At 40.5% G+C, this 19,574-nt stretch overlaps 1 protein-coding gene and 1 pseudogene across 3 annotated transcripts in view; one reads left to right on the top strand and one right to left on the bottom strand.

The window, feature by feature from the left end:
* RNF130 (ring finger protein 130) overlaps positions 1-19,574 on the bottom strand; it is a 139,278-nt gene that overhangs the window by 109,282 nt on the left and 10,422 nt on the right. The window lies entirely within an intron of this gene.
* On the top strand, positions 6,358-10,554 carry LOC138440710 (small ribosomal subunit protein eS6 pseudogene; annotated as a pseudogene).

Genomic DNA, 19,574 nt, shown 5'->3' with positions numbered 1-19,574 from the left:
AAACGTGTTTTTACATATCGGAAAACTTCTTTTACTTTCTCTCATCCTTGACTGATAAATTAAGGTAAAAAGTCTAGATTTTATTGTTCTGTTAGCACACTAAAGGTAACATTCCACTGTCTTCTGCTTCTTATACTGAGAGGAGCTGGAGAGAATATTTTAACTGTGTAGGTTCTCAAATGTTACCCACCTACTTTTTACTTTCATATCTAGTATTTTTAAGAAGCAAAATAGATGTGTTTCTTATTTTTCTATTAACCGTCAATTTTTACTTTTGGTTTTATTCTGAAGAAACAAACTTTTACAATAAATTACAATCTTTTCATATAGAATTTTAAAGGAAAAGAAAACAATAAAATATCTTCTGTATACCTAGAGTGCTGGATATATCCATTAGCATTGCAGAAAAGATCATACATAGCTGAACAGTCAGCAAGTTTGTCAATAGCCATCCATTATCATTACTTAGTTACTGTAGATCTCAAATGGATTTTGATTATTTTTCACATCCTTAGAAATTATATATATATCTGTTGGATGTTCTCCATGACATAATAAAAAGCATCTTAAAGTAATTTTAAATGATGGCTAATACAAATCAGCCTGGAAAGTCATGTTCAGAAACAATTTTTATTACAATTGATGTAACAAATACTTCATGCAAGAGAGATGCTGTAAATCAAAATAACTAAAAAATCACTGCAAGGTAAAATAATGGCATCACAGTACAACATACAGAAATGCTAATTATTTTATCTATATCACTCCCCATTCCACAAAAGCATTAGAGCACTGAGTACACCTCTTTCTGAGGCTTTCTTTTCTGCTGGTTCCTATCCACCACAGTTTCCTCCCAGCTCTCTGACCACTCTTTCATATTTTTCCATTGCTAGTCTCTCAGCGGTGTGTTCACTAACTCTGCCTCTAGGCCCTCTTTTCTCAGTGGGTCCATTCACATGGCTTCAACTATCACCTATATGTAGATAATGGTTAATTCTAAATCTCTCTTGAGCTTTTAGTCTTTAATTTTCAACTGCTTGCTAGATATTTCTTCATGAATACGGAGTATCTCAAACTCTTCCCACATCAAATGTGATCATTCTACAAAAGAATTCCCTACTGATAGTATCATCAATAAGACTGTTAAACATGTAAAGTGGAAACTTTCTTTGCATTCCTGAAAACACGTTAAGTGGCTATAAAGAGACCCGCTCAATCAACAGTGTTCAATTTTCCTGGCTACCATCAAGAACTAGCTAGACAACCTCACTGTAACTAAATCCTGCTGATGTACCGAGAGATGTAAGAACACCACTGAAGGCCCACAGGAGTATATGAAGGCACGACTCCCCACTCCAGCTTTACTGAGGTATAATTAATAAAATAATTAATACAACTATTAATAAAAACTATATATATTTAGGGCTTCCCTGGTGGCTCAGATAGTAAAGAATCTGCCTGCAATACAGAAGACCTGGGTTTGATCCCTGGGTTGGGAAGAGCCCCTGGAGGAGGGCATGGCAACCTACTCTAGTACTCTTGTCTGGAGAATTCCCATGGACAGAGGAGACTGGTGGGCTACAGTCCATGGGGTCACAATGAGTTGGACACAACTGAGTGACAAAGCAAGTATATATTTAAGATGGTGATTTGATTTACCTATACTCTGTGAAATGATTACAGTCTAGTCAATTAACATATCCGTTACCTCATAAAGTTAGCTACTTTTATTTTTTGGTGTGTGGTGAGAACACTGATGACCTACTATTTTACCAAATTTCAAGTATACAACGCAGTATTATTAACTATAGTCACCATGCTATACATGAGATTCCCCCAAAACATTCATTTTATAACTCAAAGTAAACAGCACTGAAAGACATGATCACTTCTCGGGCAGAAAAGTAAAAGACACAGGCGCACTCCTATTTTATTTATCGTTTCTTGTTTCTGGTACTAATACTTCTAGTACTAGAAGCTCTGACAAAATGACAGTGTTGAAAAAGACTGGGCTATCTGAAACACATTTTCAAATGTTATAATCATGCATTCAACAACACATTAAAAGAGTAATACACTGTGATCAAGTGAGATTTCTTCCAGGGATGCAAGGATGCTTCAACATCCATGAATCAATGTGATATACCACATTAACAAGAATAAAAATCATATGATCATCACCATAGATGCAGAGAAGCATGTGATAACATTCAGCATCATTTATGATTAAAAAACCTCTCAACAAAGTAAAATGGGTAGAGAGAGAATGCACCTCAACATAATGACAAGCCCACAGTTAACATCATACTCAACAGTGAAAACCTAAAAGCTCTTCCCCTAAGATTAGGAAAAAGACAAGGATACCCATTCTGCTACATTTATGCAACACGGTACTGGAAATTCTAGCCATAACAATCAGGCAAGAAAAATAAATAAAAGGCATCCAAATCTGAAAGGAAGTAAAACTGTCTCTATTTGTAGATGTATGTGTTAAGTCGTTCAGTTGTGTCCAACTCTTTGCAACCCCATGGGCTGTAGCCCATCAAGCTCTTCTGTCCATGGAATTTTCCAGGCAAGAATACTGAATGGGTTGCCATTTCCTCCTCCAGGGGATCTTCCTGACCCAAGGATTGAACCTGGGTCTCCTGCATTGCAGGCAAACTGTCTGCCATCAGGGCCACCAGGGAAGCCCAATAAGATACTATCTGTAGATAACACGATGTTGTATTTATAGAAAACCCCAAAGACTCCACGAAAAACTGTCTGAACTAATAAAGTCAATAAAATTGAAGGACGTAAGATCAATATATGTAAATCAGTTGTGTTTGTGTTCTATATAGATAACAAACTACCAGAAAGAGAATTAAGAAAACAGTCCCATTTATAGCTGCATCAAAAAGAATTAAATACCTAGGAATAAACCCAACCATGGATGTAAAAAACCCAAACAATGAAAACTATAAGACATTAATAAAAGAAACTGAAAAAGACACAAATAAATGAAAATATATTCTATGCTCATAGTTTAGAAGATTTAATATTGTTAAACTGTCCATTTTACCCAAAGCAATCTACAGATTCAATGTGATTTCTATAAAAAGTTCAATGACATTTCCCACAGAAACAGAACAAATAATCCTGTAATTTGTATGGGATCACAAAATATCCCAAATAGACAAAGCGATCTTGAAGAAGAAGAACTAAGCTAGACACACCATACTTCCTAATTTCAAACTATATTATAAAGCTATAGTAATCAAAACAGTATGATACTGGCATAAAAACAGATACACAGATAAACGGAACAGAATAGAATCCCCAGAAATAATCACACATACATAGTCAATTCATTTACTGCAAAGCAAACAGGAATATGCAACAGGAAAAGGAAAGCTTTGGAAAAACTGGACAGCTACATGCCACAGATTGCAACTGGACCACTATCTCACAACATACACAAAAACTGAATGTAAGACCGGAAACCATAAAACTCCTAGAAGAATACACAGTAAGTAAGCTCCCTGACAACAGTCTTGGCAATGAGTTTTTGGATTTGACACCAAAAGCAAAGGCAAAAACCCCAAAAATACACAATTGGGAATACATCAAACTAAAAAGCATCTGCTCAGCAAATGATCCCATCAACAAAATTAAAAGGCAACCTAAGGAAAGAGAGAAAATATCTGCAGTTCATACATCTGATATGAGGTGAATATGCAAAATATATTAAGAACTCATACAATTCAATTATCTAGGGTCCTTGTTTCATGCAAATTTCTATTTACATAGTTTCCCACTCTTCCTTACATTTCAAGGAGCTAGCTAAGTGTATGATGAGACTGTTGTTATCCCTTGAATTAATGATGAGTTAAAATAAATGATTCATTCTCATAAAAAAAAAAAAAAAAGATGGGCAAGGAACAGTCTCACACTAACAAGAGAAATATTTGTCCAGAGGCTGACTGACCACTATCAAAGGGCTTTAAGCAAAACTTCTGAGAAAGGACCTAGGAGAACATGAAAAAAAATCATGAACTCAATCATGACAAAAAATATAAGTAACGACAAAAGAATGACTTGTCATGACTTTGGTTCACAAACACCTCAGGTTATGAAAACTCCACACTCCTGCTATCATTTGTTTTCTCACGTGAATAGCGTCTCACCATACGGTGCTTTTCTTCCTAACTGTCCTCCATAGGGACTGATTTCATGATTTTTTTCATCTTCTCCTACCTCCTTCCTCAGCAGTTAGTGTGAGTGGGCTTCCCTGGTGGCTCAGACAGTAAAAAATATGCCTGCAAGGCGGGAAACCTGGGTTCGATCCTTGGGACGAGTAGATCCCCTGGAGGAGGGCATGGCAACTCACTCCAGTATTCTTGCCTGGAGAATCCCCGTGGACAGAGGAGTTTGGCAGTCCACAGTCCACGGGGTTGCAGAGAGTCCAACAAGACTAAGCACACAGCACAATGACAAAAATATTAAAGTTTATCCTAATACAAAATAATCGATGACATTTGTTTAAGTGGGTCTCAAGATTGGCTGATAATAATAAAGAAGAATACTTTACCTAAGAAACTACCATTCAGAGGGAAAAAAGGAAAAGCAGTTATATCAATCAAGATAGAGTGCATCCTTGAAGAAAATCCAAGTGAAAAGAAGAACTCAGAACATGTCTGAGAGATAAAAATGAGACTTTGATGGGGGCAATACACCAAGGTCAACTGGCTAAATGGAGTAAATATGAAAGTTCGTTATAGATCACAGAAGTGTCAGACAAGATAAAAGTACTGACAGGGGTTCAAATCATCTACAGAAATCTCCTTCAGCTAAAAGCAGGATATCTAATAGTTCCTGATCTGCTTTACTGTTCATCTCCTACAGAATAAATGCTAGGGATAACCAGAGGAAGAAGCTTCCCTTGTAGCTCAGGTGGTAAAGAATCTGCCTGCAGCACAGGAGACTTGGGTTCGATCCCTGGGTCAGGAAGATCCTCTGGAGAAGGAAATGGTAACCCACTCCAGTATCCTTGCCTGGAGAATCTCATGGTTACAGAACCCTGGTGGGCTGCAGTCCTCAGGGTTGCAAAGAGTTGGGCACAACTGAGCGACTAACACTAACCAGAGGAAACTGCCACCCAGAACCTAACATATCCCCAGGTGGTGACGTGACCAATAGCTTGGAAGAAAGCAATCTATCATTTTACAGTATGCAAAGCCCAGGACAAAGAAGCTGGGTAATTACAAATCATCTTGATGAGAAAGAAAATGAAGAAACAAGCAAGAATGCACAGAAAAATTCAACTTTAAGGAAGACTAGTACAAAGTAAAGGCACATGCAGGATGACAATACAGACTTATAAAAATTACCCCCCAAACTAAAAAGCCCAGAGAGAGTTGAAGGTCCTTTCCAAAAGCTTTAAGTTTTTTCAGAGAAAGAAGAAACAGGTCACTGCTCAGGGCCAACACAACAATGGATGAAAACATTTCTCAAAACCTTTTTTGCTTTTGTTTCCCTATAAAGGGAAAATAACCTGAGAACTAAGACGATCAGAGCAAGGCTAAAGAACAATGGAAATGAGTTCAAAGTTCCTAAGAAAGCAAACATATTCTTAAGATAGGTCGCCCAGTTCATCTCAGTAAAACTGCTGTTCATAGCTGTGCATTCATGCTGGTTTCTTCAAGTAATCTCTCATCTCATGAAAATAATTTGCAATTACCCAGCTTTCTTTGACCTCAGTATCTGTAAACTTAAAAATGTTATAGTTGCTTTCTTCCAAATTTTCCAGTCACTTAGCTTTACATCAACAAAGGTCAAGAATACTTTCCACTCCTCAGCACTCCATCTTCCTCAGCAGTGTCAGAGGCACCTAACTACTTAACTTTTGTGATAATACAAACTTCTTTGGTCTCCTCCCGCATTGTCTTCCTAGCTATCCAGTTGTTTCAGAGTTCTCTGATGAAAAGATTATTCTTTCCCTCAATGTTGGCACCTTTGTCAAAATCCACTGATCATAAATTAAGGGTTTATTTCTGGTTCTCAGTTCTATGCCACAGATATGTCTATCTATGGCATATGTCTATGCCAATCCACACTGATTTATGTTTTGAAATCAGGACTTCCCTGGTGGCTCAGATGGTAAAGTGTCTGGCTACAATGCGGAAGACCTGGGTTTGATCCCTGGGTCAGGAAGAAACCCTGGAGAAGGAAATGGCAACCCACTCCAGTACTCTTGCCTGGAAAATCCCATGGATGGAGGAACCTGGTAGGCTACAGTCCATCGGGTCACAAAAAGTCAGACACGACTGAGTGACTTCACTTTCTTTGAAATCAGGAAATGTAGCGCTTTAATTTTATTTTTATTTTTCAACACTGTTTTGACAATTCTGGGTCCACATAAATTTTGCTTGTCAATTTCTGCAAAAAAGCCAGCTGGTATTTTCTTAGGATTATATTGACTCTGTAGGTCAGTTTGGGGGAGTAGAGCCACTATACCAGTACTAAATTTTTAGATCCATGAACATGGGATGTCTTTCCACTTATGTGGGTTTTCTAAAACTTCCTGTGACAATATTTTTTTAGTTTTCAGGGCCAATAACATTTTAAATTATATTAAAAATACATTTTCTAATTGTTTGCTCTGGCACACAGAAGTACAATTGACTCTGTGTGTGTATCTATCTAGTGACCTTTCTAAATTTACTTCAACCAAAAAAAAAATCATTGTTATAATAAATAAGAAATTAAGAATTAATGACATTTAATTATGGATTAACACTGGCTTCTTTCCTTAATCCATGTCAGATGGTTGTGTACCTCATATGGTATTCCAAGGTATCCTGAATGAAGAATGATCCCATAAATGTAAAGTGGATGCATAACTCCCTCACACACGTTTTTTCAGTTATTACAAAATAGCATATACAGTTATATCAAGTTACACACGATACCATCTACTTTTAACTAAACTGTCTCTCATTAAATGGACAAATGCCTTAAAAAAGTCCCTACAAAATAAAGCAAAAATAAATTGGCACAGCTGACATTTCTACTCCTATACAAGCCCTTTTTCACTAACCATAATAGGTTTTTAAAAAACCCCAACTAATCAGATTTGGAAAAGAACACTTTTGTCAAATAGGAAATGATCACAAAAGACTGTGAGAAATACAGACTTATTATAGCTATTATTAACTATTAACCTAAGTGTTACACTTTAAGGTACCATGTCAAAGAAAACCAGTAGTGTGGTTTAACATTTATAAGTATAATACATATACTGGGGATAAATGTACACACACAATAAAAAAAGTGTGCCTCCCAGTACTACAGCGAGAGTGCCAGCAGACTCAGGAAAGCCAGTTAGGAAGCCACAGTCCAGGTAAGAGATGAGAAGGCTGCAGTGGATGTGGGGAGAAATGGAGACACATTTTAGAGATGTTACAGAATATGGATCAACAGGACTTGGTAATTAATTAGATATGGGGGTAAAAGTCTGTGCTGACTGAAACAGCAAACACTGGAGGAGGAATAGATTTTTGGAGGAAAGATGGTGAATCATTATGGACATATCAGGCTTGTGAAAAAACTGAGAGGGAGAGAATAATTCTACTCCTAAGCATATACTCAATAAAATGTTATATACATGTAACAAAAGACATGTACACAATCTTTATGACAGTATTGGTTGTAACTGCTAAAAAGCAGGCATCCCACACATCCTTCAACAGCAAAATAGGTAAAATGCAGTATATTCATGCACTGGGTCACTGACAAATTACTGCTATATGCAACAACATGAATTTATCTCACCAGCAGGATATGAGCAAAAGAAACTAATCATAAGATGAAAAATAATACATACCACGATTCTATGTATGTAAGTTAAAAAACAGGCATAATCTCTAGTATTCAGTCAGAATAGTATTTACTTTGGGGGAGCGAGGGAGGAGAAATAGTGATTGAAAGGGGGTATCCAGGAAGCTCTGTGGAGCTGGTAACGCTCTATTTCTCGACAAGGTTCAGAGTGACATCAATGTGTTTGCTACAGTTATTCATCAAGCTGCAGACTTTTGACTACATTTTTCTGTGTTATAGCAAATGAATACTGCATGACTCCACTTATATGAGGTTTCTAGAATAGTCAAATTCATAGAGACAGAAAGTAGAAGGATGGGTTCCAGGCGCCAGGGAGAGAAGGAAATTCATAGATGTTTAATGGGTATGCAGTTTCAGTTTTCCAAGATGAAAACAGTTCTGGAGACTGGCTGCACAATAACGTGCATCTGCGCAACACTACTAAAATGGCCCACACCTACACTGGCTAAGATGGCAGACTTTATGTTATGTGTATTTTACCATACTTGTAAGAGACTTCCCTGTAGTACAGTGGATAAGAATCCTCCTGCCAAAGCAGGGGACATGGGTTTGATCCCTGGGCTGGAAAGATTCCACGTGCCACAGAGCAAGTAACCCCATGCACCAGTTACTGAGCCTGAGCCGCAACTAATGAGTCTGTGAGTCACAACTACCAAAGCCCGTGAGCCTAGGGCCTGTGCGCCGCAACAACAGAAGCCGCTGCAGAAAGAACCCCAACCACCGCAACAGAGCAGCCTCCACTTACTGCAACCAGAGGAAGCCTGAGTGTGGCAACAAAGACTCAGTGAAACAAAAAAAAAATTAAACCAACCAACCCTTCAACAGTTTTCTATTCCTCTTGGGATAACGTAAAAAATTGGAACACAGTCTAAAAAGTACTGACCCACATTTTCATCTCTGCTATATACCATTCTCCCCCTTACTCTCTAAACTCCCCTTTACTCTCTAAACTCCCCCTTACTCTCTAAACTCCCCCTTACTCTCTAAACTCCCCCTTACTCTCTAAACTCAAGCATTCCAAGGCTGCTGTTGTTGTTGTTTTAAATATCACTTTCAGGTCTCTTTTTCATGGTGCCTCGGAGGCTGTCGGCTGCCTCAGAATGAAGCTGAACATCTCTTTCCCGGCCACCGGCTGCCAGAAGCTCACTGAAGTGGACGATGAACGAAAACTTCGTACCTTCTACGAGAAGCATATGGCCACAGAAGTCGCTGCTGACGCTCTGGGTGAAGAATGGAAGGGTTATGTGGTTCGAATCAGTGGCGGGAACGATAAGCAGGGTTTCCCCATGAAGCAGGGTGTCTTGACCCATGGCAGAGTTCGCCTGCTTCTGAGTAAGGGGCATTCCTGTTACAGACCAAGGAGGACTGGAGAGAGAAAGCGCAAATCTGTGCGGGGTTGCACTGTGGATGCCAATCTGAGTGTTCTCAATTTGGTCATCGTGAAAAAAGGGGAGAAGGATATTCCTGGACTCACTGATACTACAGTGCCTTGTCGCCTGGGTCCCAAAAGAGCTAGCAGAATCCGCGAACTTTTCAATCTCTCTAAAGATGATGATGTCCGCCAATATGTTGTGCGAAAGCCCCTAAACAAAGACAGTAAGAAACCTAGGACTAAAGCACCCAAGATTCAGCGCCTCGTGACTCCACGAGCTCTGCAACGCAAACGCCGGTGTATTGCTCTGAAGAAACAGCGTACTAAGAAAAATAAAGAGGCTGCAGAATATGCTAAACTTTTGGCCAAGAGAATGAAGGAGGCCAAAGAAAAACGGCAGGAACAGAATGCCAAGAGACGGAGGCTGTCCTCTCTGAGAGCTTCTACTTCTGAGTCTGAGTCCAGTCAAAAATGAGGTGTTCTAAGAGTAACAAATAAATAAGATCAGACATCAAAATAAATAAATAAATAAATGAATATCACTTTCAGTTTTCATATATGTTCCTAGCCTAAACTGGTCTTCCATTCCATGTCCCTCTTTGTTTAATATCTGCTCATGCTTTATCCTCAGCTTAAACATCATTTCTTCAGAGAAGTATTCCCTGACTAACCTAGACTGGGTTAATATTCTCATTTATGCTCTCTCAGTGTCTTGATCCTTTCCCCAAGAATTATTATTAAATAGTTCTTGTGTTAGTATTTGTTTAATGTCTGTTTTCACCACGACACAATACACAGGGGCTGACTTACCTTGCTGCTTGCACCAGACAGAATGCAGGAACTTCTTGTTCTGCCTGCTATATACTTCCTGTTCAGTTGCTAAGTCATGTCTGACTCTTTATGACCCCATGAACTGCAGCATGCAGGCTTCTCTGTAAATCACTATCTCCTACTCATGTCCACTGAGTCAGTAATGCCATCCAAGCATCTCATCCTCTGTCGCCCCCCTCTCATCATGTGGGTGAAGTATTGGTGCTTCCCCATCAGTCTTTCCAATGAATATTCAGGACCGATTTCCTTTAGGATGGACTGGTTTGATCTCCTTGCAGTCCAAGGGACTCTCAAGAGTCTTCTCCAGCACCACAGTTGAAAGCATCAATTCTTCGGCACTCGGCCTTCTTCACAGTCCAACTCTCACATCCATACATGACCACTGGAAAAACCATAGCTTTGACTAGATGGATCTCTGTTGGCAAAGTGATGTCTCTGCTTTTTAATACACTGTCTAGGTTTGTCATAGCTATTTTTCCAAGGAGCAAGTATCTTTTAATTGTGTAGCTGTAGTCACCATCCTCACTGATTTTGGAGCCCAAGAAAATGAAATATGACAGTTTCTCCACATTTCCCCCATCTATTTGCCATGAAGTGACAGGACTGGATGCCATTATCTTAGTTTTTTGAATGTTGAGTTTTAAGCCAGTTTTTTTCATTGTCCTATTTCACTTTAATTAAGTGGCTCTTTAGTTCCTCTTCACTTTCTGCCATTAAAGTGGTATCATCTGCATATCTGAGGTTACTGATATTTCTCCTGGCAATCTTGATTCTGGGATTTCGTATGATGTACTCTGCATATACGTTAAATAAAGCAGGGTGACAATATACAGCCTTGATGTACTTCTTTCTCAATTCTGAACCAGTCTGTTTCATGTCTGGTTCTAACTGTTGTTTCTTCTCCTGCATACAGGCTTCTCTGAAGGCAGGTAAGGTGGTCTGGTATTCCCATTTCCTTGAAAATTTTCCAGCTTGTTGTGACCCACACAGTCAAAGGCTTTAGCTTAGTCAGTGAAGCAGAAGTAGACTTTTTTTTAAACTGCCTTGTTTTTTCTATGATCCAGCATTTGTTGGCGTTTGATCTCTGGTTCCTCTGCCTTTTCTAAACCCAGCTTGTACATGTGGAAGGTCTCAGCTCACATACTGCTGATTTCTAGCTTGAAGGATTTTGAGCATAATCTTGCTGGTATGTGAAACGAGTGCATGAAGCTGACAGAGGATGAGGCCCAGGAGCTGAGGGCACCCCAGCTTCACCACTGCAGTCGGCCACCCTGGAGCCGCTGCCCATCACGGAGCCCGTCTGCCACCCAGGGGCCAAGGGTACCCCAAGCTTTCCACTGCTGGGGCCGATCTGTCACCACTGCTGGCCCCACACATGTAACTGGGGGCACGGATCACTACGTGACTCCCACCTCCGTCTCTGAGGTGATCTTCCTGAAGCTGCTTCCCAAGCCGGCAATGCTTCTTCAGGCAGCATGTCGTCCCGTGGTGCCCATCTCTGCTCCAGAAACACGTGCTCCTCCTCGCGTCGCTGCGCGCCAGGGCCCCGGCCGCAGCCTGCAGTCCCGACCATCGGCCGCGGCGCCCGGCAGCCTAGCCCCGCGGAGACTCGGCTCCGGCCGCCCCCCAGCAGTCGGCATTCTGCGCGAGCAGCACCACGGCCGCTGCTGGGGTACTGTAAGCCCATTATATACGAGGTGTTTAAGAATTACCTGCTGAATGAGTATTTGAAGCAGCTGTCCCACATGAGTTTAGGATTTCTGATCCAGATGAACTACAGTCTGGTGACAACACTGAAAAAAGAAACTGCATCACTGAAGGAACTTTGAGGAATCATAGAAGAAACGTATCAGAAAACTGACCTGTGTAAACAGCATTTCATTGTTTATAAACTGATAAACAAGGGCTGTGGAAGTTATGAGTTCCTTAGGGTACTATTAATCCTTAGCAAATGTCGGAAATAATTACTAAAGCAATAATTTCTAGACACTTAAATCATGGGATGCCTACACAGGTTCACTATGTGCAGAGGGATGAGTAATGCTCTCCATCCCCAGATGTCTCCATCTTGATCCTTGGGACCTGTGAATACGTTAGGTTACATGACAAGAGGGAATTAAGGTTGGTAATTGGCTGACTTTAAAATAAGTGGGGGAGGGAATTCCCTGGTGGTTCAGTGGCTAAGACTCTGAGCTCCCAGTGCAGGGGGCCCAGGTTCGATCCCTGGTCAGGGAGTTAGATCCCACATGCTACAACTAAGACCCAGAGCAGCCAAATAAATAAATAAAAATTTAAAAAAAATAAAAAAATAAAAAAATAAAATAAGTGGGTGAAAGTGAGTACCACTCAGTCATTACCAACTCTTTGCCACCCCATGGACTGTAGCCCTCCTGGCTCCTCTGCCCAAGGACTTCTCCAGGCCAGAACACTGGAGTGGGTTGCCATTCCCTTCTCCAGGGGAACTTCCCCACCCAGGGACCGAACCCAGGTCTGCTGCATCACAGGCAGAGCCCTTACTGTCTGAGCCCCCAGGGGAGCCCACGTGTAGGGTTACATGTGGGTGGGCCCAATGTGATCACAGGGTCTTAAGTGTAGAAGAAAGGTGGAAGAGCCACAGAAAGCTCTGAAAAAAGCTCACTACTGATTCTGGAGAGGAAGGGGCCATGAGCTAATGAATGCAGGCAGTCTCTAGAAGCTGGAAAAAACAAGGAAACGGATTCTCCCTCAGACCTTCTATAAGGAGTGCAGTTTTGCCCAACACCTTGATTTTAGCCCAGTGAGACCCATTTAGGACTTCTCACTCCCAGAACTGTAAGGTAATAAATCTGTGTTCTTTTACGCCACCTGGTTTGAGATAACTGATCACAGTGGCAACAGGAAAATAACAATACTATGGTTAAGCCATAAAGACTTCTTCTCCTTCCCAGCAAATCAGGAACAAAGTAAATACAATATATATTTTTTTAAATCAAAGAACTTGATTGGCTTTTACAACATAAGACAAAGAAATCTGTACAGTACTAAATGCGAAGTCAATAAAATAAATCAGTAAACTGTGAAATGCCCACTCCACTCCCCAGAAGTGTTGAGTCATGGAACACTGTCAACCATCTTAGGCGGTTTTTAGGAACACACTACAAGGGTCTGTTCATTCACACTCTTTGATATTTGATACTTTCATCAATAACCTACATCAGTGTTCTTAACTTTGGGTCTATGGACCACAGTTGAGGCTTCAAGAGGCATCTGAACATCCTAAACCTTATTGAAAACTCGGTGTATATATACATATATAAGTACTTTTCATCAGAAAGGTCCACAGCTTTCATTAAAGTCTTGAATCCACAACCACAGAAGGTTAAGAACCACTTAGATGGAGATACAGAAAGTATGCTCATCACGCTCATGGGTGACACACAGCTGCTACGAAGAGTAAAGACTAGATGACAGATCAGGATTCCAAAAGTATCCTGAAGGGCTGATGACCAGCCTAAATCCAGAAAATATAAAACCACTCGATTTAGGGCAACCTCTATGAAAAAGTCCTAGGAAGTCTAATCAGCAGTAATCTCAGTATGAGTCAGTGGTTACGGCTACCAAAATAACCTATATGACTCTAGGCATGTGTTCAGAATGATGAGGAAGAAAGTAGTTCTACTCTCTTCTGTACTGGTGAAACCAAATTGCAGTACTGTTCAATTTTGTTTTCTCTTTGCATTAATTTCTTACGGCTGCCATATCAAATGACTACAAACCTTGTGGCTTCAGTCAGCTCAGTTCAGTTGCTCAGTTGTGTCCGACTCTTTGCAACCCCGTGGACCGCAGCATGCCAGGCCTCCCTGTCCATCACCAACTCCCAGAGTTTACTCAAACTCATGTCCATCAAGTCAGTGATGCCATCCAGCCATCTCATCTTCTGTCGTTCCCTTCTCCTCCCTGCCTTCAATCTTTCCCAGCATCAGGGGCTTTTCACATGAGTCAGTTCTTCACATCAGGTGGCCAAAGTATTAAGAGTTTCAGCTTCACCATTAGTCCTTCCAATGAATATTCAGGACTGATTTCCTTTAGGATGGACTGGTTGAGAGTCTCCAAGGGACTCTCAAAGGTCTTCTCCAACACCACAGTTCAAAAGCATCAATTCTTTGGCACTCAGCTTTCTTTATAGTCCAACTCTCACATCCATACACGACTACTGGAAAAATCATAGCTTTGACTATACAGACCTTTGTTGGCAAAGTAATGTCTCTGCTTTTTAATATGTTATCTATGTTGGTTATAACTTTTTTCCCAAGGAGTAAGCGTCTTTAATTTCATGGCTGCAGTCACCATCTGCAGTGAGTTTGGACCCCCCAAAATAAAGTCTGTTACTGTTTCCACTGTTTCCCATGAAGTGATGGGACCAGATGCCATGATCTTCGTTCTCTGAATGTTGAGTTTTAAGCCAACTTTTTCACTCTCCTCTTTCACTTTCATCAACAGGCTCTTTAGCTCTTCTTTGCTTTATGCCATAAGGGTGGTGTCATTTGTATATCTGAGGTTATTGATATTTCTCCTGGCAATCTTGATTCCAGCTTGTGCTTCTTCCAGCCCAGCGTTTCTCATGATGTACTCTGCATATAAGTTAAATAAGCAGGGTGACAATATACAGCCTTGATGTACTCCTTCCCCTATCTGGAACCAGTCCATTGTTCCATGTCTCGGTTCTAACTGTTGCTTCCTGATCTGCATACAGATTTCTCAAGAGGCAGGTTAGGTAGTCTGGTATTACCATCTCTTTCAGAATTTTCCACAGTTTGTTGTGATCCACACAGTCAAAGGCTTTGGGCATAGTCAATAATGCAGAAATAGATGTTTTTCTGGAACTCTCTTGCTTTTTCAAAGATCTATCGGATGTTGGCAGTTTGATCTCTGGTTCCTTTGCCTTTTCAAAATCCAGCTTAAAAATCTGGCAGTTCACAGTTCATGTACTGTTGAAGCCTGGCTTGGAGAATTTTGAGCATTACTTTACTAGCACGTGATTTGAGTGCAGCAGTTTGAGCATTCTTTGGCATTGCCGAAAACTGACCTTTTCCAGTCCTGTGGCCACTGTTGAGTTTTCCAAATTTGCTGGCATATTGAGTGCAGCACTTTCACAGCATCATCTTCAGGATTTGAAAGAGCTCAACTGGAATTCCATCACCTCCACTAGCTTGTTTGTGGTGATGCTTCCTAAGGCCCACTTGACTTCACATTCCAGCATGTCTGGCTCTAGGTGAGTGATCACACCATCATGATTATCTGGATTGTGAAGATCTTTTTTTGTACAGTTCTTCTGTGTACTCTTGCCACCTCTTCTTAACATTTTCTTCTGTTAGGTCCATATCATTTCTGTCTTTTATTGAGCCCATCTTTGCATGAAATGTTCCCCTGATATCTCTAATTTTCTTGAAAAGATCTTTAGTCTTTCCCATTCTACTGTTTTCCTCTATTTCTCTGCACTGATCACTGAGGAAGGCTTTCTTATCTCTCCTTGCTATTCTAGGAACTCTGCATTCAAATGGGTGTATCCTTCCTTTTCTCCTTTGCTTTTCGCTTCTCTTCTTTTCTCAGTTACTTGTAAGGCCTCCTCAGACAGCCATTTTGCTTTTTTGCAGTTCTTTTTCTTGAGGATGTTCATGATCCCTGTCTCTTGTACAATGTCATGAACCTACATCCATAGTTCTTCAGTCACTCTATCAGATTTAATCCCTTGAATCTATTTCTCACTTCCACTGTATAATCATAAGGGATTTGATTTAGGTAATACCTGAATGGTCTAGTGGTTTCCCCTAGTTTCTTCAATTTAAGTCTGAATTTGGCAATAAGGAGTTCATGATCTGAGCCATAGTCAGCTCCTGGTCTTGTTTTTGCTGACTGTATAGCGCTTCTCTATCTTCGGCTGCAAAGAATATAATCAATCCAGTATCATTACTGACCATCTGGTGATGTCCATGTGTGGCTTAAAACAACATAAATGGACTGTCTCCTAATTCAGGAGGGCAGAAGTCAAGATCAAGGTGTCAGTACAGTTGGCTCCTTCTGGAGACTCCAAGGGAAAAACAGTCCTGTGCCTCTCTCCTAGCCTCCAGTGGTTGCCAGCAATCCTTGGCACTCCCTAGCTGTGGCAGCATAACTCCTATTTCAACCTCTATCTTCCCATGGCCTTTATCTTCGTGTGTTTCTCTGTATTCTCTCTTCTCCTTATAAGTCACTGGATTTAGGGTCCACCATAAACTAGTATGACCTTATCTTGATCCTTAACTACTTACATCTGCAAAGATGTTATTTGCAAATAAGATCACATTCTGAAGTGCCAGGTGGACATGAATTTTTGTGGGACATTACTGAACTCACTGTATCCTTTAAGTGGAATGCTGTGTTTTGTGGTTTAAAATACTATATTCTTAAGAACAGAAATAAGAACATGAAGTCTAAGGGTTAGAGGACTTGAATCAGACAAGGAAATTAACAACTGTCTACAAATTTTTGAACCAATTTTTCTTCTGCAGATGAAAAAAAGACTTTCTAACGTTCTGTTTTCCAGAGATGAATGTGGTAGATTTCCATCACTCATTTGTTCAAGTGTGAGCTGTAAAACCACTGGATAAGAATGCTGAGGCCTCAGATGAGTGGCTAGACTTGATGATTACAGATGACCATTAAGTTCTTAGATTCTACAATTCCTTCCCCATGTCTCCATCTCCATGGCCCTTTTAACTGGCCATTATACAGAATCAAGGAGAAGGCAATGGCAATCACTCCAGTATTCTTGCCTGGAAAATCCCATGGACTGAGGGGCCTGGCAGGCTGTAGTCCATGGGGTCGTGAAGAGCTGGACACGACTGAGCGACTTCACTTTCATGCACTGGAGAAGGAAATGGCAACCCACTCCAGTGTTCTTGCCTGGAGAATCCCAGGGACAGAGGAGCCTGGTGGGCTGCCATCTATAGGGTAGCACAAAGTCGGACACAACTGAAGCGACTTAGCAGCAGCAGCATACAGAATCAAAAAACCATAAAGCTCTATTAATACGGCAAAGATCATGTGAAGAGTAGGAGGTAGAGGTGAGTGGGATATCAGCAAGAAGGCACACATTGTAAAGAAAATATAAGAGGCCCTAGGAACGAGAGTATCAAAATACAGGTAGCTTCAGCACAGTGAGCAAGGGAGAGATGAATGGCCTGAGGGAGGGAAAGGCTGGGAACCAGACCAATCAGGAGGTGCCTTGCATACTACAGTAAGGAGTTCGGATTTCCACTCTAAGGATTAGAAGAAGCCACTGAGGGGTAATTTAAGCAAGCAGTGACAAGACTGGGTGAAGTTTCAAGATCGCTGTAGCTACTGGGGAGAAACGTCTAAGAGATGGCAACTGTCTGTACTAAGATGACAGGAGTGAAAATGGCAAGCAACAGACAGATATGATCCACCCTGACAGTAAACTGTGAAGGATAAATCAGAAGTGGAATGTAAGAAAAAGAAGATAGGGTGATGCCTAAATTTGTTTAAATAACAAGAGTGGACTGCGATGTCATTTGCTGAGATGGGGAAGACTAGAAAACAGGTATTCGTCACTCAATCATGTCCAACTCTTTGCAACCCCATGGACTGCAGCCCACTAGGCTCCTCTGTCCATGGAATTCTCCAGGCAAGAATACTAGAGTGGGTAGTCATTCCCTTCTCCAGGGGATCTTTCCGACCCAGGGATTGAACCTGGGTCTTCTGCATTGCAGGCAGATTCTTCACCATTTGAGCCACCAGGGAAGCCCCGAAAACAGCGGTAGTAGACAGAATATATATACACGTGTGTGTATGTATATATATATGTATGTGTGTATATATATATATATATATACACACACACACACACACATCAAAAGCTCCATTTATCAATCTGGAGATGTTCTTGGGAAATTTAAGTTAAAAATACCAAGTAGGCAGTTGAATATATGAATCCAGAGCTCAGAGAAGACTAGGCTAAAAGTAAAGACATAGGAAAAAGTGACAGGAGAAGTGGCAAGAGGAAAAGCTTACTGTAAACCAAAATGTCAAAAAAGGAAGAATCAATTATTGGAGGACACATCTTGCTAATGGACCCACAAAATAAATCAAGATAGAGCACAGATGCGGAGACATGTTTTACAACTATGGCGGCTCAATGTTAAGACACTGAGTGTTCTTCCAGGGGAAGGAGCTCTGGGGAGGCTTCTCTCACTGCTCCCTGTGTGGCCACCTCTACAATGGCTCGCCCTGCTACAAAACAAATGCTGAATGCTATTTTTGCTTCTGGCCTTTTTTCTGCTAAAAGCAAAAATCCTCTTGAGGTTTCTTTTGGTTATCAAAAATAGGTACTAATGTAGGTCTTTCATAAAAGCAAAATGGCATAAGATGAACTTTCGAAAAGTGGAGATTACCCATAGTTAAGTCTTCATGCTTTAAATACAGGATGATTTTCAATAGGGAAAACAAAAATAAAATAAAAGCATTAATATCATCATCATAAAAATATTATAGAAAAGTCCTGTCCCTTTCTAGGATTCACTAACTGCTCAAAATGATGCCACAATGATGCCACACATATACCCCGAGAAAACCATAACTGAAAAAGACACAGGTTACCCCAGTGTTCATTGCAGCAGTGTTTACTATAGCGAGGACATGGAAGCAACCCAGATGTCCACTGACAGATGAATGGATAAAGAAGTATGGTACATATATACAATGGAATATTACTCAGCCATAAAAAGGAACATATTTGAGTCAGTTCTAATGAGGTAGATGAACCTAGAGCTTATTATACAGAGTAAAGTAAGTCAAAAAGAGAAAAACCAGTGTCGTATATTAATGCATATATATGGAATCTAGAAAGATGGCACTGATGAACCTATCTGTGGGGCAGCAATGGAGACTCAGACATAGAGAACAGACTTCTGGACACAGGGGGCGAAGGAGAGAGTGGGACAAATGGAAAGAGTAGTATGGAAGAATACACATTTCCGTATGTAAAACAGAGAGCCAGTGGGAATTTGCTGTATGACTCAGGGAGCTCAAACCCAATGAAGAGTGGGATGGGGTGGGAGGCGGGAAGGAGGTTCAATAGGAAGGGGACGTGTGTACACCTATGGATGATTCATGCTGACGTATGGCAGAAACCAACACAGTACTGTAAAGCAATTATCCTTCAATTGAAAAAAAAAAAAACAACAAACCAACAACGATGCCATATTTTAGCTTGATTCCTGTTAAGACAAGAATACTTGGTCTTAACTCTTTTCTTATTGGGGAAAAACATGCACTTTTCAGCATATTTCTAGTCATCTCTCAGTTTTCTACTCATTCTAACCATGGTTTGGAATTAATTCAATTTTTCTTGAAGTTAGGGAATAAACTTTATAAAAGAAATGAACTTTAGACACTTACTTGTTCCCTTTAGAGAGTATGACTTTCCCTCTGTGAAGGTTTTATATTAAAAAAAAAC

The sequence above is a fragment of the Ovis canadensis genome, chromosome 5 (genome assembly GCF_042477335.2).
Source record: "Ovis canadensis isolate MfBH-ARS-UI-01 breed Bighorn chromosome 5, ARS-UI_OviCan_v2, whole genome shotgun sequence".
Classification (NCBI taxonomy): Eukaryota; Metazoa; Chordata; class Mammalia; order Artiodactyla; family Bovidae; genus Ovis; species Ovis canadensis.
Note: the sequence above shows the minus strand (reverse complement) of the source record. Positions and strands in the feature narration are given on the sequence as shown.